This window comes from Hemitrygon akajei, unplaced genomic scaffold (genome assembly GCF_048418815.1).
Source record: "Hemitrygon akajei unplaced genomic scaffold, sHemAka1.3 Scf000048, whole genome shotgun sequence".
NCBI classification, from domain to species: Eukaryota; Metazoa; Chordata; class Chondrichthyes; order Myliobatiformes; family Dasyatidae; genus Hemitrygon; species Hemitrygon akajei.
In genome coordinates, this window is record NW_027331934.1 from 1,450,533 (window position 1) to 1,470,729 (window position 20,197).

The window sequence follows — 20,197 nt, forward strand, 5'->3', positions numbered from 1 at the left end:
GCTGCCCGATCTTCTGAACGTTTCCAGCATTTTCTATTTGTACTTTAAATAATGCACAACTATTGACTGATTACAAGATCATTGTGACGGCCTGAACAAAGTTGCACAAATGTAATGCCCACATTCATTAGTTTTCTCTTCATTCTGACACTGGGCTAATACAGTCGATACAGTCAATGCTCACAACATCCTCCACACCCCACTATCAGTCTGTTACATCTACTCCCGAGGCCGCTGTCTCTCACTGAGTGACCGTGACCAGAGAGCGATAAAAATGAGCACCACTCCCTGCAAGTTATATGGGCTGTTACCCTGGCAACAGAGAAAGTGGCTCTCCAAAAATGACAATGAGGAACAGACTCACTTTAAATGCTGTCAAGATTAACACTTTGCCATTTTGTACAGTTGAAATTAAAATTGTAATTATTGATGCGATACAGAATGGCCAGAAATTAACAAGATGGTTGATATATATCTTTGAGTTGGTGGGATACAGGCTGGACAGTGTCTGAACAAGATAGTTGATATATATCATTGAGGTGGTGGGATACAGGCTGGACAGAGGTTGAACAAGATGGTTGATATATATCATTGAGATGGTAGGATACAGACTGGACAGAGGTTGAACAAGATTGTTGGTATATATCATTCAGGTGGTGGGATCTAGGCTGGACAGAGATTGAAGAAGATAGTTGATATATATCATTGCGGTGGTGGGTTACCGGCTGGACAGAGTTTAAACAAGTTGCGCGGGGAATGAACAGATGGAAACAGATGGGAAAAGAGATCATCATTATTTTTCTCTTCATTCCAACACAGGAATTATTCAGTACACACAGTCAATGCTCACAACATCCTCCACACCCCTTTATCAGTCCGTTACATCTGGTCCTGAGGCCACTAACTCTCACTGAGCAACGGTGACCAGAGAGCGATAAAAATATTTATCACTCCCTACCGGTCACATGGGCTGTTATTCTGGCATGCAGAAAGAGGCCATCCAAATATGACCGAAAAAGTAAGAAAATGGCTCAATTTTAAACGCTCTGAGTCTCGTTGCGTCAAGAATAAGATGATTCAATATTACATGTACTTGTACAAAATAAGTCTGTGAACCTTGGTTTTGAATAATTGGTGTGACCACCACCACCCCACCCACCCCCCACGACACACACCCCGTACAGCAATAACTTCAACTAAGTGCTTCTGGTAACTGCTGATCTTCCTGCACATCGGCTTGGAGGAATTTTAGGCCATTCCGCCTTACAAAACTGCTTCAACTCTGGGATGTTGCTGGGACTCCTTGCCTGAACTGCTGTTTCAGGCCATTCCACAACATTCCTATGGGATTAACAACAGGATTTTGACTTGGACATTCCAACAACGAAATTCTCTTTTGAAATCATTCTCCCATCGATTTACTCTTGTCTTTCGAAACATTGTGTTGTTGCATTATCCAACTTGAATAAAACTTCAGTTGACAGACTGCTACCCTGAGAGTCTATTGTAAAGTGTCTTAATATAAAATTAAAACAACTGTTATTTTAAAACGTTGAACTAAAATTGTAATGTTTGTCTTTACCTTACCTTTTCCTGCATTAAACAAATCATCTGGTAGCAAACACCGATCGTGAGGCAAAATACTTGAGAATGAGGACACGGAAGTAGTTTCCAAAGATTACAGCCTAAACAGCAACTCTCCCAGGACTCCTTGCTCCGGTAATATGATGCAGTGTTTCGGCCAATCAGAGTTCAAAAACTAACACTCCATCAACCCATTCAAGAACAGGAGCCTCATAATCATCTGACTGGACCAATGATCGGGCTGTAAAACCAGGGCGAGAGTCAACAGATACCGTGGATACGTTTTACATATTCTCCAGCAGCGAAACTGAACTCAATTTATCATTATCTTATTGTTAAATGAGGTCTTGGCCAGCACAATTGGCCATCACATTTCCTGTAGGCTAACGGGAATAAAACGCTTTTAATATAAAATTGAAGTAATAGTGCTGGACTCTTGTTTCACCAGATTAGATTTGTGGAAAGAGACCCGGTATCAGAACTGGGACTGTCCAAGTTGCTCCCCGATCTGATGAACACAACATCCTTCCTGCCCCACTATCAGTCAGTTACATCTGCTCCCAAGGCCACTAACTCTCAGTGGGGGGCAGTGACCAGAGAAAGAAAAATGAGCACCACTGCCTGCAGATCCTGTGGGCTGTTCCTGGCAACAGAGAAAGTGACTCTCCAAACATGACCAAAACAGGAAATAACAGACTCAACTTTAAAAGCTGAGAGTCTCCGTCTGATAAAGATTAACTCAGCGGCCATTTGGTACCCTTGAAACTAAAATTGTAGTGGCTGTCTTTACCCTAGCTCATGCTCTATTCAATAAATCCTCTTGTACTTCCAGGTAACAAACACCGATTTCAGAAATAACTCAGTGAGACAAAATACCTCACAATGAAGACTGGACAGAGGTTGAACAAGATGGTTGATACATATCGTTGAGGCGGTGGGATACAGACTGGACAGAGGTTGAACAAGATGGTTCATATATATCATTGAGGTGATGGGATACAGACTGGACAGAGGTTGAACAAGATGGTTGATATATATCATTGAGGTGGTGGGATACAGACTGGACAGAGGTTGAACAAGATGGTTGATATATATCATTGAGGTGGTGGGATACAGACTGGACAGAGGTTGAACAAAATGGTTGATATATGTATCATTGAGGTGGTGGAATACAGACTGGACAGAGGTTGAACAAGATGGTTGATATATATCATTGAGGTGGTGGGATACAGACTGGACAGAGATTTAACAAGATGGTTGATATATATCATTGAGGTGGTGGGATACAGACTGGACAGAGGTTGAACAAGATGGTTGATATATATCATTGAGGTGGTGGGATACAGACTGGACAGAGGTTGAACGAGATAGTTGATATATATCATTGAGGTGGTGGGATACAGACTGGACAGAGGTTGAACAAGATGGTTGATATATATCATTGAGGTGGTGGGATACAGACTGGACAGAGGTTGAACAAGATGGTTGATATATATCAGTGCGTTGGTGGGATACAGACTGGACAGAGGTTGAACAAGATGGTTGATATATATCATTGAGGTAGTGGGATACAGACTGGACAGAGGTTGAACAAGATGGTTGATATATATCATTGAGGTGGTGGGATACAGACTGGACAGAGGTTGAACAAGATGGTTGATATATATCATTGAGGTGGTGGAATACAGACTGGACAGAGGTTGAACAAGATGGTTGATATATATCATTGAGCTGGTGGGATACAGGCTGGACAGAGGTTGAACAAGATGGTTGATATATATCATTGAGCTGGTGGGATACAGGCTGGACAGAGGTTGAACAAGATGTTTGATATATATCATTGAGGTGGTGGGATACAGACTGGACAGACGCTGAACAAGATGTTTGATATATATCATTGAGGTGGTGGAATACAGACTGGACAGAGGTTGAACAAGATGGTTGATATATATCATTGAGGTGGTGGGATACAGACTGGACAGAGTTTAAACAAGATGGTTGATATATATCATTGAGGTGGTGGGATACAGACTGGACAGAGGTTGAACAAGATGGTTGATATATATCTGTGAGATGGTGTGGTACAGGCTGGACAGAGCTTGAACCAGATGGGCAGGGGATGTGGAGATGGAACCAGATAGGAGTAGGAATCAAGGACGGTCGCTGATGGTACTCCAGCAATACACAGTTACTGAATTAATAGTAGATACTACTGTATGAAAGATTCTAAAATGACCAAAACAGAACAACTGGATACTTGACATCTCCCCGAACCAAATGTTATCAACGCACCATGGAAAGGATCCCATCCAGACTTGACACCTTTGTCTGGCCACTGCTCTGCCCAAGAGTGCAAGGAACTGCAGAGACCTGTGGACACAGCTGAGCACATCATAGAAATTAACCTCCCCTCCATGGACTCTGTCTGCACTTCCCACCGCCTCAGTAAAGCAGACCTTGTACTTCAAAGATCCCCACAACCTGGGACATTCTCACTTCTCACCCATTCCGCATCGGGGAGAAGCTGCAAAAACCTGAAACCATGTACCACCAGGCTCAAGGACGGTTTCCATTCTGCTGTTATAAGCAAACTGAATGTCCCCAGTGTGATACGATGGACAGCTGACCTCACTGTTACTTGAAGTGACCTTACACTTTCTGCATGGCACTTTCTCTGGAACCATAATGATTTGTAATACTTATTGTTTTACCTTCTATCACCTCAATGTACTGTTTAATGAATTGTGTGGTTGCTACACAAGACAAGATTTCCACTGAACCTCTATACGTGACAATAATAAACAGATTTCCCATTTTCATGGAGTGGAAATTATTAGACAGCCGGGTTGGATCTTCTCCAGGGAGAGTTAACTGAAGTGTAGAAATTATTTTTGGAGCCCGGACACATGGAAGCAATTATCGAACGCAGGTATCGATCCAGGTGAAGTTTGGATCTGCTACAGGTTCAGATGATGGGGATAAAGTTCCCGGGATACATCACAATGGATGGGTTCAGTCCCGGCCTCAGCACCTTAACCCACCCCTAGAACCACAGCACCAAGAGCTGAGTGGCAGCTCACCTTGGGAGCTTCGGTGTGAAGGTCCCACAACCCGGACCCACCCAGCAGGTTCTGCCCGGGAAGCGGTGGAAGCCGGCTGTTCAGGGAAATAACGGGAATCACTGCCCAATGTCGCTTGGGTCCGCTCAATTCTCACCTACGGGATCTCTTTGCTCTCGCCCCACAGGGAATGATCTTTCCCCCGGCTTCCCGCCCCAGGAGGCGAGGTCACTCCTGATCGCAACCCCACAAATGATCCGCCGCATCCATCCACAAGAAATCACTGCCCATCCCGGGACTGAGCGTGTTGCAATGTGATCGTGCGTCATAGCGCGGGGGCAGGGCCTCAGAAACAAACCTGCAGATGCTGCCGATCTGCAGTGAAAAGGGAGCTGGAACAGGATCGTGTGATGGGTGCAGGGTCTCTCATTTAAAACAGTGTCCCTGCTTCTCGCTCCTCACACGCTGCCTGATCCACCTGCCACATTTTCCACTGAACTTCTATACATGACAATAATAAACAGATTTCCCATTTTCATGCGGTGGATATTATCAGACAACCTGCGTTGCCGGGTTGGATCTTCTCCAGGGAGAGTTAAGTGAAGTATGGAATATTTTTTTCTAGGAGCCCAGATACATGGAAACGATTATCGAACCCAGGCATCAATCCAGGTGAAGTTTGGATCCACTACTGGGGCAGGTGATGGAGATAAAGTTCCCAGGATACATCTCAATGGATGGGTTCAGTCCCAGCCTCACCACCTCATCCCGCTACTAGGACCACAGCACCAGGGGCTGAGCGGCGGCTCAACTCAGGAGCTTCGGTGTGAAAGTCCCACAACCCGGACCCACCCAGCAGGTTCTGGCCGGGAAGCGGTGGGAAGCCGGCTTTTCAGGGACATAACAGGGATTACTGCCCAATGTAGCTCGGGACCGGCCTCAGTTCTCACCTGCAGGATCTCGTTGGTCTCGCCCCACAGAGAATGATCGTTCCCCCGGCTCCCCGCCTCAGGGGGCGAGGTCACTCTCCTGATCCCAACTCCACACGATCCCCCACATCCATCCAAAAAAAAATCACTGCCCGTCGCCTGACTGAGCATGCGCAATGTGATGGTATCTCATAGCGCGGGGGCAGGGCCTCAGAAAAAAAAAACCTGCAGATGCTGCCGATCTGCGGTAAAAAGGGAGCGGGAAACAGGATCGTGTGATGGACCCATGTTCTCTCATTTAAACCCGTGACTCTGCTTCTCGCTCCTCACACGCTACATGATCCACCCGCCACATTTTCCACTTTTCAAATTAACACCAGCTACGTTTTTAATTTTTCTCTCTGTATCATTCCCATCCCATCCCTGTACCCACTAGGTCACTGAAATACGGGTTTGATTCCCATTACTGTCTAACAGATGATTCAGACCCAAAAAGGAATTGTGCAGTTTTCATTCAAATCACTTCTATGTTTACAAACACTAATTTCTATTCACATCCTCTGAGCTCACTGGACAGGAACACTGAAACATCAAGTGAGAAACGGCAGGAAGAGGCCATTCAGCCCCTTTAACCAATGACAATATGATAGCAGCTCTCCCATCTCAGCCACATTTCTTCCCAATCCTCATTGACTCGATCCCTTCAGTCTCCACCCATCTCCCAGCCTCTTTATTCAGTGAGGGTGATCATTGAGTCTTCACCGCCTCTGTGGTGGGGATTTACAAACATTCACTAACCCTGGAGTGGAGACATTTCCCTTCATCTCAGTCCGGGACAGTCCACCCCCTTTTTCTGAGACTGGGATCCCTGATTCAACCGATAATGATGTTGTGCATTTCAATGAGTTCACCTCTCAGTCCTCGATTCTCTAAATAAAAGGGTTATTACATTCGATCTTTCTTCATATGATGTCCCCACCACTCCAGGGATCAGTCTGGTGAATCTTCATTGCACTCTCTATAACAAATACTCTCTGACGTCTTTGTTAATCCTCTGTGGAATTAAGTTCCATGGACTGCAGTCCGAATCACTCACCTCCCACTCCTGTCCACCTTCCCACCTCCCCCTTCACCTGGATCTGCCTCTCACTCCCCAGCTCTTGCCCCATCCCCACCCCTCACCTCTTTTCTCTGATTATTTCCCGTCTCTCTCAGTCCAGAGGGAGGGTCTCGGCCCGAAATGTTGACGGTCCATTTCCCTCCACAGATGCTGCCCGACCCACTGAGTTCCTCCGGCAGTTTGTTCTTTGCTCTGTATAACCCGTGTTAGTATGGGGAGCGGGATTTTACACCATATTCCAGGTACAATCTCAACAAAGCACAAATAATTCTTAAAGTTATTTTCATTCTTATACCCAGTAACTCTTGCAATAAATACAATGCACCTTTGTCCTCCCTCCCTACCAACTGCACATCAGTCCATCCCCATTGAATCACACTCAGGATTGCGGTCTGTCCTACAGAAGTGTGTGATTTCACATTTCCCACATTGGGCTCCAGCTGACCTGTTGTTCCCATTCACTTATTTTGCCTCCATAATCGCGAAACCTTTCGACAAAAGACACAGAGCATAGAACAGTACAGCACAGGAACAGGCCCTTCGGCCCACAATGTTGTATTCAAACTATTCAGTTAATCAAATTGCCAACTAAACTAATCCCTTCTGCCTGCACAATTTCCCCTCACATTCATGTGTCTATCTAAACATCTCTGAAAAGTCCCCGATATACCTGCCGCTGTCATCACACCAGGCAGCACATTCCACCAAACCACCCCTCTGTGTAAAAAAAACACTTTCCCCTCACATCTCCTTTCAAACAACCCCCCTCATCTTAAATGCATGCATCTTGATCTTGACATTTCTACCCCGGGTAAATAGTTATTCTCTGTCTACTCTATCTATGTGTCTCGTAACCTTATAAACCTCCATCGTCTTACCCTAGCCTGCGTGGGTCCAGAGAAAACTGTCGAAGAAATCTCATAATCTTATACACCTCCATCCTCTTATTCCTGCGCCGCTCAGGAGAAAACAACACTAGTTTGTCCAGCCTCTCGTTATAGCTCATGCCCTCTAATCCAGGCAGTATCCTGGTAAACCTCTTCTGCACCCTCTCCAAAGCCCCGACATCCTTCCGAGAATGGGGGCAACCAGAACTGTATGAAACACTTCAGATGTGGCCTAACTCAAGTTTTATGAAGCTGCAACATAACTTCCTGAATTTTGAATGCAATACCTTCACTAATAGAGGCAAGCATTCCATTTGCCTTCGTAACCACCGTGTCAATCGGTGTAGCCACTTTGAGGGAGCGATGAACTTGGGTCTCCAAGATCCCTCTGCTCATTGACACTGTTAAGGGTCTTGTACTTAACAGTATATTATCTCTTTATAATTGACCTACCGAGATGCCAAGATGATCTTCACTATTCAAATCTCAGAGTTTTCGCAGGGACTGTTGAAATTATTGACAAGTGTGCATGTACAGGAAGATGCAGGTACAGAATAACACTGACTTGCAGCAACATCACAGGCAAGTACATTCAGATAACACGTGGAACATAATTTATACAATTCTATGTCATTATCAATATAGTAATACAAGTTTTATATCATTAACAATATACAAATATATATTTTGTGTCAATAATCATAAATATACATTCTCTGTCATTAACAATGTACAAATATACATTTTATTCAAGAACAGACTTGGAAATGTTGAATTTGGTCCCTCAGCCAAATTGTTGACACAGTTTGGGAAAAACTGGGCTCCAAGTAGCGGTCCCTACTACACCCACTGGGATATCCTGCAGACCCAAGAAGAGTCTGGTTATTCCTTCTCATTAAATACACAGACAACAAGAATAGGAACAGGCCACTCAGCCCATCCAGTCCATCCTGTCATTCAATAGGACCCAAGACCAGTCCTTCCTTGCCCCCAACACCACTCCAATTCACTTTGCCCAGACCATTAGACCCACTTGCAGCTCAGTCTGCCGGTGCTTGCCCCATTCCCCCCCCCCCCCCCCGAAGTGGTGAACATCTCTGCTCGCCACCACCGTGGACTCAGACATTTCCACAGACGAGCCACTCATGTCCCTTTCCCACTGTCAATGGGCTCCTTCCCCCATCCTCCGCCTGGATCCACCACTGGAATAAACATCCTCTCAGACTCCACCCTGTCCACCCCCTCACACACCTTCTTTATCCTCTCAGTAAAATCCCTCACACTCGCCCTTCTGCCGAGATCCCTCCATATGGGGCTAGCATCAAGCCGATGAACCGAGCGGTATCCTCCTACCTCTCAGCAATACATCAGACTCCGGCCGCAGGAGACGCTTCACAAACGCCCCCAACTTCCCTCGGAAGGGAAGTGGAAATAAATCAATAAGCAGGACATTTACTTGAGGTTTGTTCCGCTTTGACGGGGAGTTCGATGCGGGAGCAGGAGATGAAGGCAGCTGAGGTAACGCCCTCTCAGCTGCTCTGTCTCTGCTATTGGGTGTAACCAGTGATAAACATGGCTTCACACCTATGTGAAGAGTGTAACTCCTCTGTTGATTGTAGGGTGGGGTGGGTGGGTCAGGTAATTGATACCTTAGGCGGTAAAGTTCGACCGTCTCAACGCCAGTGTGACGTACGGAACTGCACACGTGACGTCAGATCCCGTTGTGGGGAAGCCACACATGACATCAAGCATGTGGCGGGGTTATTAAATTTGAACATAAAGTGGACAATGATTATATCATAAACAGAATACATGATAAATATAGATGTTTTCAGTCAATATCAGACTAGTAAATATTGCATTTTGTCCCTCAGATAAATTGCTAATGCAGACAAGGATCAGCCATGCTCCAGGTGTCTGTCCACACAGCACCCACTGGGACAGCCTGCTGGCCTAAGGTGGGTCTGTTTACTCCGTTGTTTAAACCCAGATACGTTAAACAAAAGACAGCCACTGGGTCCCCCCAGCCCATTGTGTCATATATTATGATCGTGACTTGCTCTCAAAATCACCCCCACAGCGCACTTGCAGGGCAACACTTTACCAGTGTCCGCTGCAAATATACTGAAGCCTTCTTCGTCCTCGCCACTTCAGAGGAGATAACCCCCCTGCACTCTCACTTCAATGCGTCACCCTTGCAGCTCCGCCAACTCCTTGGCGAGGAAAAGTGACATTAAATAAACGAGCTCGTTGTATCTTTCCCGGGAGTCGGGTTAGGAATGCCCATATCCCCATTGGTTGGTATACTAATTTGGCATTTGCTATCACCAATGAGAGACAAGTAAATTTCACGTCACTTCACGAGACATACCGGGCACACTCAGCATGCTTGAATCGTCTCAACGTCAGCCCGGGAGAGCGAGGGAGACGAAGCTCTGCAAGAGGGCGCGTGTGGGGCAGTGGGCGGGGCGGTGAGCTGGAGCGCGCGGTAGATGGGGAGACTGTAGAGTCAGTAACAGGGAACGGGAAGCGCGTCCCTCGGTCCCGTACCGCGCTGGCCAGCTCACCGAATGAGTTATGGTCGATCTGCAACCCGCTGGGGTACAACATTAACGCACAAATCTCGATGTATATACTTAATCAAGGTAATATTTCTTTTCAGTTCCACAATATAATTGATATGCAGAAGTTGTATTGGCTTGCACTAATTAAACTGTCAGAACTTTTCTAATCAACACAACAAATGCATAACTGGACCACTCGGCCCTCAGAAACTACTACTGATCTGATTTAAACTTTCTTTACGCATTCCCCCATGTTCATCTCGATAAACTTCAACCTCACTCTTTATAAAGAAACTGGGCTTTGAATGGAATCACAGGCTTTACTTTCCCTGGTCAGTGAGTATAAAGAGATCACAACTCCCGCAATTAAAACCGGCAAAAAATAGGAGGGTGAGAATGGGAGTGAGGGAGGAAGGGGAAACTGTTGCTGCATTTCACTACATGATGCCCTGTCCACAGCCAACCCTTCCAAAGTGTCTCTTAACATTGCATCTACCTTAACATCAACTCCTCCATCACCTGACCGAACACGCTGCTTCCCATCCCGAAATCACTGAGTTTAAATCGACCCCGGCAGCTCCAGCAGTCCTGGCTGCAAGGACGTTCGTTCATCTCAAGTACAGATATAATCCGTGCCTTTGATCCATGGTAAGATGGGAACATTGCAAAACCTATTGCTGCTTAATCACATATTCATAGGTTCTGACAATTTATTTGTAGAAAAATACTTGATGACTAGAGGGTATGTAAATCAAAATTATTCGTTGACATTTGCTAGTTAGGACTGAATGAAATGTGGTGCCGGGACATTTGGTTTCAAGAGGGTTTGCTCTTAGCAGAGGCTTGCACGACGATATACTCGAGGACAAGTATATCATTGGAGCTTGCAATAGACAGAGGAGTCAATGACATGTTGCTGTAGTTCATGGTAATTCCACACTTCTACAATCACTCGAGCTGGAAACAACCGCGGCATCTAATAAAGGGAGGAAATTGTCAACGCATTTTGAGATTATTATGACCTAACACAGCCAAGCAAGGAAACATCAGGAGTGACACGTTTGAAATGAGCAAACAATATGAGGGAATGTGCGTTGCTTCACGGAGCTGGGATGCTGACAGCACATTAGCAGATGTAGAATGATTGCAACTGGCATAACTGTCAGTTCTACATTTTTTCAGTCCCGATCCAGCTATTTCCTATTTTCCTTGGTACAGAAATGTAATGTCTAAAGGACCAGTGTTAGAGTAAATTAGACTCACTAAACTTTCTCCTGACTGAATCACTGGAATCTCCGAGTCAGAAGGGTTCTCTCCAGTTGGTGCTCTCAGTCCTCGGGTTGGTTCATTGTTACTGTTCCCTCGTCTTCAGTTGTGGTTTGCTTCCAGTCGTGGAGTTTTCTTCCAATAAACCTCTCACTGCAGATCTAACTTTAACCAGACAGATAATGAAGTATGTTACTAATACAAACGAGAACAAAGCATTAACCTGACATTTAAATCTTGAACGCATATATCATGATGCGAGTGAAGAAATCTGTAACTGTCACTCACACTTTACAAAGCCTGACATGGGATGCAAAGGAACACACACGAAATGCTGGAGGAACTCATCAGGCCAGGCAGCATCTCTATGTCGACACTACTCTCTTCCATAGATTCTGCCTTGCCTGCTGAGTTCCTCCAGCATTTTGTATGTACTGCTTGGATTTCCAGCATCTGAAGATTTTCTATTGTTTGTGATGGGATACAATGAAGTCATCACTTAGTCATGGTATAAGATACAAGTCATAATATATAGGAGTAGAATTAGGTGATTCGGTCATTCTAGTCTGCTCCATAATCAATCACGGTGGATTATTTTCCAACACTGTATTCTGGCTACCCTGCTATAATTCTCAGCCTATTTAGAACATTAATATACCCAGCGATCGTCTCCATCACCCTTTGTGATAACAAATTCCACAGATCAATCAACCTTTGGCTGAAGTAATATCTCTCATCTCACTTTTAAAGTGAAGCTTCTTTATTCTGCGGCAATACTGTCAGATCCCAGACTCTCCGTCTAATGAAGGCATCCTCTACATTGTTGTTATTCAGTTGGTGTAAATAATCATCCCCGCCCTATCTCCACACCCACCACCACCAACCCCCAACCACCATCCCTCTGAACTCCACTGAACACAGTCCCAGGGCCATCAAGTGCTCCTCATGCATAATGCTTTTCATTCCTCAGATTATTTTGTGAACCTTGTTAGCAACAACTGTACTGAATACATTTCCGGGAAAAACGGGACAATTGGGACCAGGATAATGTACTGGGAAAAGCTTTGGTTTCTTTACTCTTCAATCATGTCAAACGAGCGCTGGTGCACTGGTCGATTCGTAGGAGATTTAAAATGCTCCAGGTGAATGTAATAAAGAGAAACTGGAATCACTGGAAACGCTCAGCAGGTAAGGAACAGCTGTGGGGAGAGGAAAATGTTAGCGATTCGGTTTCCTGACCTTTCGTCAGAATGGATTCAAACATCATCCAGGTTTTAGTGGAAAATCTTGGGTTGTTCTCCATCGAGCGGTGTGGACTGAGGGAAGATCTGATAGAGGTTTATAAGATTATGAAAGACATAGATAGAGTAGACGGGGAGTATCTTTTCCATGTTTTGAAATGTCTAATACCAGAGAGCATGCAATGAAGGTGTGAGGGAGTAGATGCAAAGGAAATGTGAGGGTAAGTTGTTTTACTCAGAGAGGTGTGGATGCCTGGAATGCGCTGTCTGTTATGGTGGTGGAAGCAAATACATTGGAGGCATTTAAGACACGTTTAGATAGGCACAGGCTGTGAGGAATATTGAGAAGATATGGACATTGTGCAGGTAGGAGTCATTAGTTTTTTTTGCGGGGGAGCGTTGATTTACTTTTCAACTGGTTTAGCACACCATTGTGGCCGAAGGGCCTGTTCCTGTGATGTACTGTTCCATGTTCTGTTCTATCTTCAGCATCTTGAGTTTCTCTTTGACTCCCACTGGCAGATAGACAGGTGACAGTGAGGGGGAATTTCCAAACATGCATGTGGAGTGAATTGAATTCTGAAGCCCCGGTCTATTTCTACTGGTGCAAACACAAAACAGCGTATTTAATCACAGCCTCTCCCTGTGAGGGATGGAATGGAAACTCATTCTCTGCTTTGCTTCTAAAGAGACTTCAGAGCCAAACATGTGAACACAGAACAGAAATACTCGCTCAACATCTCATAAACCCGGACAACTTGATCCCCTGATTCATTTTATCTGGGTCAAAACAAGTGTGGTATCCCAGGATCCAACCTCAGAGGGTCACAGCCCACACCGAGAGCCTCGCACATCTTTTCCACATCTCACACTGAGAGATTCACGCTACCAATATCCAACCCCCGGAGACGTCTGCTTCATTGCGGAAGGAGGAACATCCAGCCGCTTCTGTAAAAGCACCGACGTAGACCGAAGCCCAAACACTGACAGTCCCATATTCCTGGAGCTCCCATCCCAGGATTGCATATCAAGCACCAGCTCTCCCAGGGCTCTTTGCTTCCGGTAATATGCGGCAGCGTCTCAGCTAATCCCAATTCAAAAATTTACACTCCCACACCAACCCGTGACAGAACTGGAGCCTGATGATCCTTTGTCTGGACGGGGATCAGCTGGGAAACATGAACACTGGGTCGCAAAGAGGGTGCTGATACATTTCAACTTGCCTCCTATGGAGCATCAACTCCATAGATGCAATTCTTCCAATCTTCTTCATTCCATCCCGGACAGTAAATGCTCAAGGCATCCTCGTATCTGAGGCCACTCTCTCTCCGCAGCATTTTGTAATGGTGATACTAAAATTCCAGTGGCTGTATTTACCCTTTCGAGGTGCATTCAGTAAATCTCCTGGTAGTTCCAGCTCTACAGAACTTTCAGCAATGTAGACACTGGTCCAAAATAAAAACACATTGTCGGATACGACCTGTCTGCAACAAATGTCGATTATGTGTAGAAGTTTCAATGGTAATTCACAGAGCCCTTAGAGCACAGACACAGGACTGTTAGGCCATCAAGTACGTGCCATGTTCGGTGTGGTCCCATCCTCCTGCACCCAGACCACAGCCCTCTATACCTCCCTCATTCATGTACCTACCCAAACATCTCTCAAATACCACAATCGAACTTTCATCTCACACTTCTGCTGGGTGCTGGTTCCAGATTCGTACCACCCTCTGAGTGAAGTAGTTCCCCCTCAGATTGTCCTAAATGTGTCACTTTTTGCCCTAAATCCATGATCTTACCCAACCTTAGGGGAAAATGTCCTCCTACATTCACCCTATTTATACCATCATAGATTTCTATATCTCTAGGGGGGTTTCCAACCTGGGGTCTATGGACCCTTTCTTTAATTGTAGGGGCAAATGGCATAGAAAAGTTCAATGAAGTAAACGGTGAACTAGAACACAGAACTGTGACTGTTAAAGCTGCTACCGTATTGCTGGGCGTTTCCAATATTTTCTCCTTCTAAATTTAAATTTCCTGCAACTGTAGTATTTTCTCCCTCTTCATTTTAATGCACAGATAGTAACTGATTGCCACCCTAAACTGTAAATGCCACCCCCACCCCAACCAATTTGTTAGTTCTGAGTTCATTCTGACCCTGGTGTAACACATCCCATGCAGTCAATGCTCACAGCATCCTTTCCTCCCACTATCACTCTGTTACATTTGCTCCCGAGGCCACTGTCTCTACGCTGAGAGGCGGTGACCACAGAGCGATAAAAAGTGCAACACTTGCTGCAGCTCTGACGGGCTGTTACCCTGGAAACAGAGGAAAAGGAAATAACAAACTCTACATCAGATGCTATGGGTTCCATTATGGCAAAGGCTAACACTGTAGCCATTTTGTAACGGTGAAACTAAAATTGAAATGGCTGCTTTTTACCCTGCCACGTGCTGTGTTCAATTAAACCTCTGGTAGTCCTAACTGTCAAAAAACAATTCTGGAAAAGATGCAAAGCAAAACTTCACAATGAAGACGAAGTTTGAAAGAGAGATTGCTGAAATATATCATTGCAGCAATGGGAACAGCCTGGGCAGAGGTTGAACAAGATGGTTGGTATATATCATTGAGGTGATGGGATACAGACTGGACCGAGGATTAACAAGATGGTTGATATATACTGATGGGATACAGGTTGGACAGAGTTTGAACAAGATGGTTGATATATATCATTGAGGTGGTGGGATACAGGCTGGACAGAGGTTGAACAAGATGGTTGATATATATCATTGAGGTGGTGGGGTACAGGCTGGACAAACGTTGAACAAGGTGGTTGATATATATCATTGAGGTGATGGGATACAGGCTGGACAGAGATTGAACAAGATGGTTGATATATATCATTCAGATGGTGGGATACAGGCTGGACAGAGGTTGAACAAGGTGGTTGATATATATCATTCAGGTGGTGGGATACAGGCTGGACAGAGATTGAACAAGATGGTTGATATATATCATTCAGGTGGTGGGATAGAGGCTGGACAGACGTTGGACAAGTTGGTTGATATATATCATTGAGATGGTGGGATACAGGCTGGACAGAGATTGAACAAGATGGTTGATATATATCATTCAGGTGGTGGGATACAGGCTGGACAGAGGTTGAACAAGATGGTTGATATATATCATTCAGGGGGTGGGATACAGACTGGACAGAGGTTGAACAAGATGGTTGATTAATATCACTGAGTTGGTGGGACAGAGGCTGGACAGAGGTTGAACCAGATCGGCAGGGGATGAGCAGATGGAGCCATATGGGAGAATGGGATCAAGGGCGATCTCTGATGTTCTTCCCGCAATACATAGATCCTGAAATAATAGTACGCACTAGTAGGTAACAGATTCCAATATAACAAAACCAGAACAATCAATAAGAATTTTGGTATATGTCATTTTCTACTCGACTTACTTTATCAATTCACCGCAGAAAGTATCCCATACCGATACTTCACATCTTCATATGGCTACTGCTCTTCCTTTAAATGAATGAAATAGTGGAGAACTGTGATAGAGCTGAGTACGTAATAGAAACCAACCTCCCCTCCATGGACTCTGTCTATTCTTCCCACTGCCTCAGTAAAACAGCCAACATAATGAAAGATCCCCACAACCCTGAACGTTCTCACTTCTAATGCTCCATCGGGGCGAAGTTAAAATAGAACACAAACATGCCACCGGGCTCAAGGACGGTGCCCATTCTGCTGTTAGAAGAGAACAGCGTGATGAGTGGACTCCTGACCTCACAGTCTAAATCGCTGTGACCTTGCACCACATACCTACCTGCACTTCACTTTCTCTGTAACCAGAATGATTTGTTTTACCTCAATGTACTGCTGCAATGTATTGATTTGTATGGATGATACCAAAGCCATGATTTTCACTCTACCTCTGTACATGGAAAACATTCCCCATTTCAATCGTGTGGGAATATTAGACAGCCTCGGTTGCTCCTTTGGAAATTCCGGAGGGAGTGTACACATTTCCGAGAAACCCAGATAAATGAACAAGACTTAATTCTCGCATTAATAGGGCCAGATATCGGGAAACACTGTCAGCATTTCGGCAAGTTGTGGTAATGGAAAGAAGATGGAAATAAACTTCCCAGTCCTCCGAGAGGACATGAGAGATCTGGATCTCACTGTCCTGTCTGAACTGGGAAAGATGGAACGACTCATGCACGTGGAGGAGTGTCCCGAGGGTGCGATTACTCTGTTTAACCCTCTCTCTCTGCAAGAACACATCAGGCCGAACGGCCGCTTCCAGTGTGCTGGAAATATGTAAAATAATCATCGACCCCAGGCATCGATCCAGTTGAAGTTTGGATCCGATACCGGGCCGGGTGATGGAGGTAAAGTTCACCAGGTACATCTTAATGGATGCGTTCAGTCTCGGCATCACCACCTCCTCCCGCTCCTGAGACCAGAACACCGGGGGCTGAGCGGCGGCTCATCTCAGGCGGTTCGGTGTGAAGGTCCCATAACCCGGACCGACCACGACAGGTTGTGTCCAGGAAGCGGTGCGAGACCAGCGGTTCGAGGATGTTAACGGGACTCCCTGCCCATCATCAGATGCCCCCCTCCCCCGGGATCTGCTTCAGTACACAACGATAGGAAAATGTCGGTCGCGTTTACCCCTAGTGACCGGTTATCAATACTCACCGATGAGAACTTGATCAATTGTTCCCGCAGACAGCGATCGGTCCTCCGGATCCCAGCCGAAGACCCGCTTCTTCAGAGAACGGAAAGAAAACCCCGCCCATCCGGAGACTGTGAGAGCGGGGGCGGGGCCTCGGAAGCAAGAACCTCAGATGCTGCAGATCTGCGCTTGAAATGGGAGTGAAAGCATGGATCAGGTGACGGGTGGAGGGTTTTCCACCTGAACCGGTGACTCCGCTCCTCGCCCCTCACACACTGCCCGACCTACGAACAGCATTTTAAATATTATTTCATATTTAGCCCAGCTACATTTTTAATCTCTCCTTCTGCATCTTCCCCGTCCCCATTGCTCCACCACCCGGTTCTCAGAGTTACTGGATCAATTCTCATCCCGATCCGACATTGAATTTCCACCCGAAGAAGAATTGTGCAGGTTTCATTGAAATCACTTCTACGTTTATAAACACTAATTTCTATTCACATTCCTCCGGAGCCTCACTGGACAGGAACACTGAAACATCACGTGAGAAACAGGAGGAGGTGGCCATTCAGCCCCGCTAACCATCAACAAGATGGCGGCTGCTCTCCCATCTCAGCCACATGTTTCTGCCTTATCCTCATTTCCTCGATCCCTTCGGTCTCCACACATCTGCCGGCCTCTGATTTATGTGAAGACCATCCCTGAGACTTCATCGTCCTTCAGGAATCAGTCTGGTCAATCTCTAAAACAAACTCTCTCTTACTTGTCAGATAATCCTCCATAGAATTGAATTTCATTTCTGCAGCCCCGTGTTGTCCCAATCACTCACCTCCCACCCCGTCGCTATTTAAACCTCCCCCCTCACCTGGATCCACCTCTCACTCCCCAGCTCTTGCCCCATCCCCACCCCTCACCTCTTTTCTCTGATTATTTTCCCGTCCACTCTCAGTCCAGAGGGACGGTCTCGGCCTGAAATGTTGACGGTCCATTTCCCTCCACAGACGCTGCCCGAACCATTGAGTTCCTTGGGCAGTTTGTTCTTTGGTCTGTATAACCCATGTTAGTATGGGGAGCGGGATTTTACACCATATTCCAGATACAATCTTACCAAAGCCCAAATAATTCTTACGGTAAACACGAGAAAGCTTGCAAATGCTGGAAATCCAGAGAAATACACACAAAATTCTGGAGGATTTCAGCGCAGCAGGCAGTGACTATGGAAAAGAGTAAACAGTGCACATTTTGGACCACGAGCCTTTTTCATTCCTGAGGAGCAGGGGGAAGTGATCCGAATACAAAGGTCGGGGGTGGGGATAAAGAGGGGAGCTGGAAGGTGATAGGTGAAGTCAAGTGATGGTCTGTTCAAGGGCTGGAGAGGAAAGAATCAGAGGGTTGTCAATAGGAGAAAGGGAATGAGGGGACCCAGGGAGAAATGAAAGTTCAGAATGGGGAGGAGGGGTGGGATTTGTTTACTGGAAGGAGAATTCAATATTCATACAATCAGGTTGGAGGGTAGCCAGATGGAATATAAGATGTTGTTCCGCCACCCTGAGGGCGGTCTCATCTTGTCACAAGAGGAGGCCATTGATCGCGACGTCGGAATGGGAATCAGAATGAAAATGTTTGGCCGCTGCAAAGTCTCCCTGGTGGCAGATGATAGAGAGATGCTCAACAAAATGGTCTCACCAATGTAAATGAGGCCGCATGGGGAGCTCACAACAAAATAGATGACACCAGCAGGTTCGCAGGTGAAGTGCTGCCTCATCTGGAAGGACTGTTTTGCGTCTGAATGGAGATGAGGGAGGAGGTGTACGGGTAGGTGTAGTACTTGGGCCGCTTGCAGGGATAAGTGGATGGAGGGAGATTAGTGAGGTGGGATGAATGAACAAGGCCATTGTGGAGGGAGTGATCCCTGTTGAAAGAAGAGGGTGGGATGGACGAGGAAGGTTAAAACATGTTTAGTTGTAAGATCTCTTTGGAGATGGTGGAAGTTGCAGAGGCTGAAGGGGTGGTAGGTAAGGACATGAGGAACTCTATCACTATTACGGTGGTAGGAAGATGGAGTGAGCACGGAGTACGGTAAATGTGAGTGAGGAGAATATCAATAACGGAGGGAGGACAGCATCCGGGAACAGATGCAGGGGGAGCAATGAAACTGAGAAAAGGGTAGAGCATTTTACAGGTGATAGGCTGGGAAGAGGTATGGTCGAGATTATCATGGAAATCAGTAAGTTTATAAAAGATCTTGGTTGACAACCTGTCTGCAGAGATGGAGAGATCAGGAAAGGGCACGGATGTGTCAGAGATGGAACAGCTTACACTAAATAGCTCTTGGCAGGCTAGTGTAGAGACGGCAGGAGCCCTGGCAGAAACGGATGTTGCTGGTATTTAAAGAACTGAGTAACAGGGGAAGATTGATCAAGTTAGAAATTGATTCCGTGAAGCACAAGAGATTGTGATGCAAGCAGAGGTTCCCAAACTTTTTTTATGCCACGGACCCCTACCATTAACCGTGGTGTCCGTGGCCCCCAGAATGCGAAACCCTGCCAGAGGTTTACAAAGGATACCCCTGCTAGAGGTATACAAACAATGATGGTATAAATAGGGTGAATTCATGTAAGGTTTTGCCACTCAGTTTGGGTGAGGTCATGTGTTTAGGGCAAAAAGTGAAATATTTAAGGGGAATCTGAGGAGGAACTGCTTCACTCAGAGGCTGGTACGAATGCAGATTCAGGTTCAATTGCAAAATTTAAGAGAATTTTCTACGGGTACACGGATAAAGGAGGTAGTGAGGGCTGTGGTCTGGGTGCACGTGGATGGGACTGAGCAGAGAATGGCACAGACTAGATTG

General features: G+C 45.8%; 1 long non-coding RNA gene across 1 annotated transcript; it reads right to left on the reverse strand.

Annotated features, from left to right (window-relative positions):
- Positions 1-6,770: 6,770 nt before the first annotated feature.
- Positions 6,771-17,445, reverse strand: LOC140720907 (uncharacterized). The gene is made up of 3 exons (XR_012097269.1): positions 17,370-17,445; positions 11,407-11,574; positions 6,771-6,941 (listed from the first exon to the last, which is right to left on the reverse strand). It is a non-coding gene; the product is annotated as an uncharacterized lncRNA (long non-coding RNA).
- Between the last annotated feature and the right edge of the window lie 2,752 nt (positions 17,446-20,197).